Source organism: Athene cunicularia, assembly GCF_003259725.1.
Source record: "Athene cunicularia isolate RWA chromosome 1 unlocalized genomic scaffold, athCun1 chr1_part1, whole genome shotgun sequence".
Classification (NCBI taxonomy): domain Eukaryota; kingdom Metazoa; phylum Chordata; class Aves; order Strigiformes; family Strigidae; genus Athene; species Athene cunicularia.
The window spans coordinates 43,296,118-43,305,935 of NW_020799091.1; positions in this window are offsets into that span (position 1 = coordinate 43,296,118).

Sequence of the window (9,818 nt, forward strand, 5' to 3'; positions counted from 1 at the left end):
ACCAATATAATACCTGTACAGGTGTAGCAAATCAAGATCTGTTTATTTACAGTATCAGTTTCGGTTATGGAGAACTCTTCAAAAACCTAAGGGCAAAACGATCTTCAGAAGTTCACATTATTAAGAATTAATTATTTCCATTTGATAGACCCCATTTATGACCATGAAAACTAGATACATTAATTACAGCACTTCTGGAATCAGAATGAACCTGTTCCCTTCTTGTTAGATTTTGGTTTAGATTTTTTTCTCAGAGGGAGCACAGGAATTCTTAAATGTACCAAAAAGGAGTTTAAAGGTTTTCCACTGGGTTTAAAAGTACTTTTTTTTGGGGCCCTGAATCAAGCTCCATAATAACCTCCGTAATCAAAGAATTATCTTTGTTAGTGACAGACAAAATTAATAATCAGAGTTTTGGTTTTTGACCCTGCCTGTCACCTACAGCACTGACACTGAGGACCATGGGGTAGATTATCCAGCAATTAACATTATGTGATGTTGCTGAACACAGCACATTTCCTATAGCTTAAAAACATGCCATGCTGTGGCTATGCAGAGTAGGCAGCTTTTAAAGTTTGGATTAAGTCTAAGTGAAAGTCTCCCATGACTCGTTCAATTCCTGCCATTACCTTATATATTGTGATAATGGTGTAATGCAAGGTAGGGATTTAAAAGGACAAGAACATAAATCTTTCTTTGAGATTGATGACATTTTGCCATTGCCTGTGTGTCAAGAGGATAGAGGGAGCTTGCTGTGTTGCATACTCCTAGTAGGAGTGCAAAATGAAAACTTTACACTCAGATCAAACCCTGTATTTGTCTCCAGGTCAAAATTTCCTAGCAGGTTAAGACCTGCAAAATTTGGTCCAGTAGGGAAGAACTCAGGCGTTCTCAGGAACATCCTGAGGAGCCCTTATCACTTTGTTAGCCACAATCAGCTGCAAAGTCCCCACCATTGCTTTGGTTGCATTTTTCCCTGGATGGGGGAAAAAAGTCCTGGCAAATATGATGCTCCAGTGCTCCACAGTCTTAACTGTTCACCCCAAATGGTCTGCCTCTTTAAATGAACCACAGGCTGGGACATGCTATCTGCTTCTCAGAAAGCCGAAGGTGGATGCGTGCCAGGGATTTGTGCAGCTTCCTGGCTTTGCTGATAAAGAAGGGCCACTGCGAGGTAAACCTCTGCTCTCTCCCTGACACATTTCCTCTGTGGCTGCCCAGAAACAAGGGACCCAAGAAGACAAGGAAAACATGGAGACCATGGCACCAGAGCCAACTGCCTGCACAGGAGGAGGCCGCTGAGGAGTTTGTGTGCTTCTACATTTAGAAATGTGAGCTTCAAGCCCGGGCATTTGCATCAGCCAGTGGAAAGTATGAGAAAGCACAACTAATGCTGAAAGTTAATGATAGCATTTGACCATGTTAACCAGTAAATGACAAGGCAGGGTCACAGGAGTTAATTATTCAAGTAAGTGACTGCTAAAAGAAATGTTTAAGAAATGCTGCTAGTTTGCACTGACTGCAATGGAAAGTGACTAATCATTTCAAAGTTTAACCTTGACAGCTCTAAGCAGACCCTTGCTTTTTTTCTGGTTTTGTTTTGTAAATCAATATTGTATACCTTGCAGGCAGAACATTAAAGGTTTTGCAGAAGAAAAAAAAAACATACAAACCCAAGCTGGCTAGAAAGGCACCTGTGACATGAAGACAAGAGCTTCAGAAGAGCAGCAATCTCATTTACAGGTGTTCAGCTTTGGGAGAAGGGAGCTCTTGCCTCAGCTCCCAACCTCCCGTGTGATGTGGGGCCACACTCCTCACCTCTCAGTACTTGTGTTTTTAGGTTATAACCTCTTTGGGGCAAACTCTACCCTGTTTGTTCAGTGCCAAGCACAATCAGGCCCTGCTCGCTGCTGATGTCCCTTGGCACTGCCATGATATAAACACTAACGAAGAGAGACTGCTCATATCTGCATAGCCTCAACTGAATCCACCACTTAAAAAAAAGTCATTATTTTTTTGGTGCCCAGATAATTTAAAAAACTCCCAGGCAAAATACAATTACTGCCCTGCCATAACTGCTAGGCTTCTATGGGACATAGCTGCATAATTTTAAGAGCCAAACATTCCACTAGACCTCTTTGTTTCAACAATAAAATACCAGAGAGGGAGGTAATACTGGCAACGTATTTTGCTTCTTATGTATGCTGAACTGTTTTACACTTCTAATATTGATATATGAGTCTACAATGCAAAAAAAAAAAAAAAAGCAGCAAGTATAAACTAACATTTTTTGACACTACAACATATATACAGCACTTCTCATCCCAAGTATACTTAAATTAAACATACAGTTGTCACTTGACCTCTCAGGAAGTGCAGCTATCTCCAGATTGGGACACAGCATGTGTGTAATAAACAATATTTGAGGTTTGGACGTGGATAGAAATAATTTTTCCCATTTACAGCTCTGGTAAGGATAAAATAAATTAAAAAAAAAAAAGCGCATATTTAATGCATATACACCTATTAAGATACTGAAACTAAAAGGAATACAGACATGGAGAACTTAAATATGAAGAATATATTACAGAGGGTAAAAATGAAATTTGAGCTGCAAGATGAGAGGGCAACTAAGTGAATATTATTTTTTCCTGAAAAAAAATGTCTTTGAGGTTATAATCTGGTTATTTAGAAGCCTGGCTTTACTCTTATCTGAAAACCAGAACCCCCATTGTTACTTCTGCCCATTGCTGGGGTGGGCACTGCACTGAAATACAACCTTTGGGAATACCTCAAAGGAAGGACTTGCAAAATCCTCGGTAGTATTGCCTATGGGAAGAAAACGATTCTGCACAAGCAATTTGTTTTTGATGTGTAGCACAAAATCATGGAGGTTGTGGGAGCCTCCTATTCTTCCTGCTCATGTTGTAGGGGTGCTGGAGAGGTTATCATATTGGGTTCTCAAAGAGACAAGGAAGTCCACTTGTAAGGTGGGTCAACATGTATGCATGGTCTATGCTTCATTAAACATTGCCTTGCATCTGTTGCCGAAAATGGCTCTTCAGCAACAATCCACAGTCCCCTGGGTATGTGCTACAGTGATTGCCTTTGTCACAAGTTTAAATCCTGCTGCCCATGGTGTCATTGTTCCTGGAACTCCTGGAACAGCTTTCAAATGATCTAGAAATGGGCTTTCTTTCCTGCTGGCCCACCCTTGTGAGCACAGTTGCCACCTCTGCAAACAAATATGCACAGCTGGGAGACAGAGCATTCAGGATGAACTTGAGGATGTTCTCTGGTAGCAGTCCTCAGCCTCCTAATAGAGGCCATGCAAGCGAAACTTCAGAGTAAGCGAGTAAATGGAGATGTTCATTTGGATGATCAGAGGACTTGTAAAGCTGGGTTACCACAGATATTGCTCGCAACACTGAGTGACAGACACATGACCCATTCTACAGAATACAGGAGAAGACAGGAGAAAGTCCAGGACCATTCTTGTGACTGAATGCCATTTTCTGTATCAATGGAGTGCTCCCAAACATCATGGGTAGCTGTCACTGGCCAGAAGGAAGGAAACTCAGCAGTGACTAGAAAAATTGTACTTGGAGAGCAGGGCAAGGGTGGTGGGAGGCAGGGGGGCATAAGTATAAAAACCTTTGATGCAACTTACACCTGAGAATAAATATAAAAGAGCATAAAAAATGTTAGTTATTGTTGCAAGCAATCCAGTGCCAAGTCAGCCTACACTAAGAGTAAACTTGTAAGATAAAACATGTAAATTAAAGATTGCAGAAAGCAGAGGTTTGGTTTCCAAGTCCTGTTGCTCAAGTCAAGGACAATTTACTCTCCTGCAGTACTTGGATCGAGGCAGAGGGACATGGTAAAGGCAGTGTGGGTGGTTCACACTGCTCACTTTGCTTTGGCCTGGGAAGCTAGGAAGCCACAACAGTTCTTTACTTGTAGACTTTCTGTTACTCTAAGCATGAATGTCCCTTTTGTCCTCTAACAATCTCATTTTTGTGTTTTCGAAGACAGTCTTTGACCCTTTCCTGTATTAGGAATGGAAGCCAACTGAAGCAGCAGGATGCTGTTCTTCCAAAACTACTTTGTGGCACTCTCTTTTGATGCCATTTCTGGCATCATGCAAGCCAGGGTGATTTCAAGCTACTTCACTAATCTGCCTTCATCAGTACACCAATAGTGATGACCACTGCTTATAATACATTCTTTCAGTCTTCCCTGAACCATCCTTGCACTCATTCCCTAGGAATAATTCCAGCTGGAGGTTATAGCTCTTCAACTCAACATTACGTTTCCTGGAGCAGGCAGATGGGATGAAGAGAGGCTCTGCACTATCTCTCTCGATGCCGACCTGCTTATTTTTCTGAGTATCTTTACAGGGAAAATTTAATTCAGTTTTGAGTTTCCTTCCCTTCTGTAAACCTGCCAGTTTTAGACAGTGTGGCAGTGATACATACTTTGAGATAAGTGTTGGTACTTATATGTGCCTGAGCTTCCTTTATAGTCATTGGACGTAATTTAGAGGCAACAGTCACATATTTAGTGCCTTTTTAGGAACTACAATGTATCCACAGTTCTGTCTGCCTCTCTAGCCTCCAGCTGCCACTGTGGAAGGGTCTTCTGTGGGTCATACCACCTCCACATGGATATCTTGGATACCATAAGTGATCTCAAACAGCACAAGATCCTTATCTGTAGACAAATAAATGAAGCTCCTACCTCACATCATCTAGCTCCATCTGTATTTACTGGTAAGAAATAGGTGTCTGTTTATCTCACCTGTCTGGGAATGGGCTGGTGTGCCCCCTGGGGATTCCTGTCTCTATCCATCGATTTAATAGAAATTTAGGCGAATAGACGAGGTGCGATGACTTATTTTTAGATGGCTATAGTGAGGTGAAATGAATCTCATCCATACTGGCACATGATTAATGTTGGAACAGTAAGCACCTTGCACTTTGCTCTTAAATGTCATAATAATTTTGGTTAGATTTAATGTGTTTTAAAAAGTGTTACTGCTTTTATTAAATTGATCCTTGTTAATTATAATCCAATAAATTTTAGAAGAGGTTTTAAGGGGTAATGATTTATGCATTTATGTTCAAAAATCAGAAATATCAGACAGCAAGCCAGAAAACTGCTATGGAATTCAGAACATGCATTTGAGAAGTGATTTCAAATCCCTATGCAAGTCAAATAGAGGGAGAAGTATGTACAAGACATACTGCTATATTGTGACAAACCATAAAGAAGCTTTCAGCTATATAGCATCTTGACAGCTGTTCAAAATAAAGTGTTTAACCTCACTCTTTACCTCAATAATCAGGTTTCCCTCTTTGCTTCACAAATATATTATGCCATATTTAACACACAAAAGAAAAAAAAAAGGTAATATTTTCTTTACTGAGAGCCAACTTTGTCCTGATGCACTCCATCACTCTTCGTGTCTTTTATCATAAGAAAAACATCCTATACTTGCTTGTATAGCAAAACAGATCTTTCCTAGCAGTAGTCTTGATATCCAGAATAGGGATTTATGAGGCTGTAGTTTTGCCCCTCAGGAATAATTACTAGTGTGTTAATCTGCCATAAAAAAACAAAAACCAACCAATCAACAACAACAAAAAAAAACCCAACCAAAAAACCCAACAAGAAAAAAATCCCCCAAATAACAACATTTTTTTTAAAAGTCTTGTCTCTCTAATGATAGGGACTTTACTTACTTCCTCTGAGCAGTCAGTGTTCACGTTAGTGACACAACATCACTAATCCATTAATGCTCGTAAAACTCCTTAACAGTACTCAAAAAGTATTTATACACTCAAAAATTGAAGTCAGGGCATATCCCAATCATAAACAACACCTTTTTTGCAATGTTCATTCCAAAAATTTAGTTATTCATTGCTCAGTCACACCTAGCATGGTAGTCTTTCTGTGTAATAAATACCTACAAGACCTGGTGATTTTTATGCATTATGTATATCATCTACTTTTCTTAAATTTCCCTGTTCTGATTACTGTTCAAACAGCTGCTGCAGTTACTGAACTTCTGGTATATCCCACTCAGCTGCTGTGTCCTAAAAGAATTCTGGTGTTCTGCTGAGAATCTATATGTGAGATTCTGGAAGGAGTGAAGAGGTGCAGGGAAGTATCTAAAATGTCTAAAAAACCCCAAGAAAAATTGGATTCTATAAGATAAAATAAAAGTACCTGTGCAAACTTGGCTCCGAGTTCTCATAATTCTCTTAGTGCACTACTGGTATTTCACATCACGTTACAAAAATATCTCAGACAGGCCACTGCGAGGAAGTGAATGGTCATACTTGTCCATAATATCTTAGACTCTTTGTGAAGATGCATGTTGTGGGCATAGGCAGCATGCACACTGTTTGCATCAAAGCTGGTGGCTGCATGCTACCAATAAAACTTTCAAGTTACAGAAATGGACTGAGCTGGTTTCTGTTATTGCTGTTTTCTGAGTTAGGGAAATATAGGACCTGGGACTACTTCCACTGACTAAAATGACAGGAAAAATGAGGAAAAAAAAATCTGATAGAAACAATGTTTATAATGATTATAATTCCTCTCAGAACTAGTTATCTGTTGTACTACACCTAAGATCAAGGTGTAGCCCATGTATATAATAAAAAATGGGAAGAAATAGGCCAAATATCTAGGGCTAATTACATGCTGAATGTGTCAACTACAGAAATACTGGGGCCAAATCTTCAGTAGCACTACTACACATTGATTTTGATTGTATAATTCTTCAGCATTTCTCTATCGATTGTCCTCAAATCACTGTATTTCTGAGTAGATATCAGCCTTTATGCCCAAATTCAGTGAAGGTATAATAAATGTAACACAGGAAGGTGATTTTTTTTACTTCAGTTGATCACCAATTTACACATGTACCCTATGCTGTATTTATCCTTTTGGAAAAAAAAAAATAAATCTAAAAATAGCCAGTACTAGCAATAGGAACTCTGGATGAAGAGAACAGCTTAAAGAAAATCTGAAAATGAATGTGTCTTTTGAAAGCACCTATGCTATTCAAAGGTCAGGCACATGCTGCTCTTTCCTTGCTTCTTAATAATGAAGCAGTAAGCTTGCTTCATGGCAACAATAATAGTCACTGCACCAAATTCAATCCAGCACTCTGCATACAGCAATAGTGACATCTGACAATACTTGTGACAGATTATTATGGTCCTCCATCATCAAAGTGCAGTAAAAATTCAAGGCTGCTGTAAAAATTAATCTGGCCATGAAGCTGGTCTTTAGTTATTTCTGCCCCCCCCCCCCACTGCAACATTGATGTATACAAGTCATAAGACATACTTTGTGAGAGTATTAGGTAGGTATACATTAAGCTTGCACAGAGAAACAGATGGTTGCTACAAACTATTCAGAAACCAACTACTTCAAGTGCATCTTTTTACATCTCCTGTATCATTACAGACAGTACCACGAGTAAGTGACTTAGCAATATCCAGGATGCTTTGAAAAACCTACTGCCGGTGAGCTGGTAATAACATTTCACCTTTCATACAGCAACTACTGATTTAAAGTCTGGCCTGAGTCAGTCTGACCAAGAAATGATACCAATTTAATTGCTGATTTGAAATAAATCAGCAGTTTTAGTGAAAACCTTGAGGATGAAAGTCTTCATTACAAAAACACAGCCATCCCTAGGACTCTTCTGGATCCTCAGAAAAGGCAAAGGAACTGAATACCCAGCAGAAACTAATCATTATCATCAAGCTGGGGTAAAGCTAGGGACACTGTGTGCTGCTGGTGGTGGCAGGGCAGTGGAAGAAGGTGCACCTTCTAGTGATGGGAGACTTCTCTGAGATTTATTGGAGGGACTAATGCTACATTAATTCAATCAAATACTGATTTGGAGGTCAAAAAAAGTACTGTCTTCTGATAAGGAGAGGAATATAAATATAAACATAAAGGGATGTAAACTAGATCCTTGGGTTTTGCCTCATTTGCTTAATCGCTTTTGTATTCTCAGTTTGCAGAGCATCTCTATAATCCATATGTGGTAATAATTTCATGCACAAACTTTAGCACGCACAGTGCTGTAGAAGTTGAACAAACCTTGTCAATCACTGAACATAAGAAAACCTGTTGGTGGAACAAATTTGCTGCATGCTTTAATCGTAGTTAAAGAGGCCTAGCTTTCCCTAGATTTTCATGGTTTTTTGTTCAACTAGAATTTCCTCCATACATCTGAAATTTGCTCCAGGTTATATGATGTTTTGTGGTCCATCAGAACATGGCATATTACCAATTGATACTATATAATCCATGATTAAAATATGCCCTTAATGCTCCATGACAAATGGAGAGAATTTGGATGTCTTATTTAAAACAGTAGAGGGGAAATGGAATACAGCCCAGCTCCGTAGTTTAAGTGTATCCTTTTTTGTTAAAGCAAAATGGGTATACAAGTAAAAGATATCTGAAATATAGATTATTCATAAGAGAGACTCAGTGGCTTAAGCTTTTCTGAGTTGGCTTGCCCATTTTTTTAACTGCTTCCTACCCATACTTATTTCTGTAATAATTGTGCCAGTATAATTTTGGATATGCTTTAACGATATTGAAATAGGCCTTCTGGAAAACTCATTTAGCATTTGAATATAACGCTTCTATAGAATTAGAAAAACAGAACAGAAAACTTTACCCTTTTGAAATCAGTGAAAACAGCCCTTTTGACTACTTGAGACTGCAGCTGAGCCATTTTAAAATTTATTTTAACATTCCACAGCATGATAGATGCAATGCCAACACAAAGAAAGGTATATGGTCTCTACTCCAAACAGCAAACTTTGCCAAAGTGAAAATTTTCTATTATATTCTGTGAATTAGTTTCAAACTCTATGGACACGTGTTTTTAAATAAATTCTATTAATATATTCTATTTAAAATGGTGTCCATAGATTCTCTCACTTTAATAACTTTTTAAAAAAATCTATCATCTTTTTTCCAGGGATCTGCTTATTAATGTTAACATTATAGTGTTAATACTTTTTGGTTTAGACTTGTTTGTAAGTAGTGCAGTGTGACAGTACTGTAGGAGAACAATTAATTATGATTTTAAATGCATCCAAATATTTTGAAAAAGAAATAAATAGATTTGATTACTGCTTATGATCTACCTAATGCATGTATAAGTAGATGTTTAAATACTTTGCATTTGCAATTGGAATTGAGCCCTTTTATTCTACCTGAAGCTGGGATACAAACTGAGTGCATAAATAACAGGTGTTCTAGTTTCAGTGACTCATTTCTCAGCTTCCTCAGGGTCAGCTAAACCACTAAATATTTCTTGGATGTTCCTTGCAATATAAGTTCTCAAATTAAAACACTATCATGGGGTCCTCATGTTGAGATTAACCATTCTCTCATTTGAAGATTTTTCTTCTGCATCAGGGGCTGGCTGTTCTGGAACAGGCAATGTTCATGGCTGATATTCAACTGGCACAAAAAAAATCTCACGTTCTTTCACCAAAATTTGACTTTTTTTCCCTAATGTTGCACAGTGCATTTTAACAAAGAGGTTTTTAAGGAGCTGAAGTGAGATAGGTCCTAGAAACTCTTCTTCTGTGCTTTCTAGTTCTTCCCTTTTCTTGCACCATGTGAGATGGACTGCATTACATCAGTGCAGCAGCAGATGACCAACAGTGCTACATTTAGCTGTTTATAATAAACATTCCTGAATAATGGGAAATATTTTTACCTTGGGAGAAAAGTATGATGCGCTTTTCTTTTTCTCTCCCCCCCCC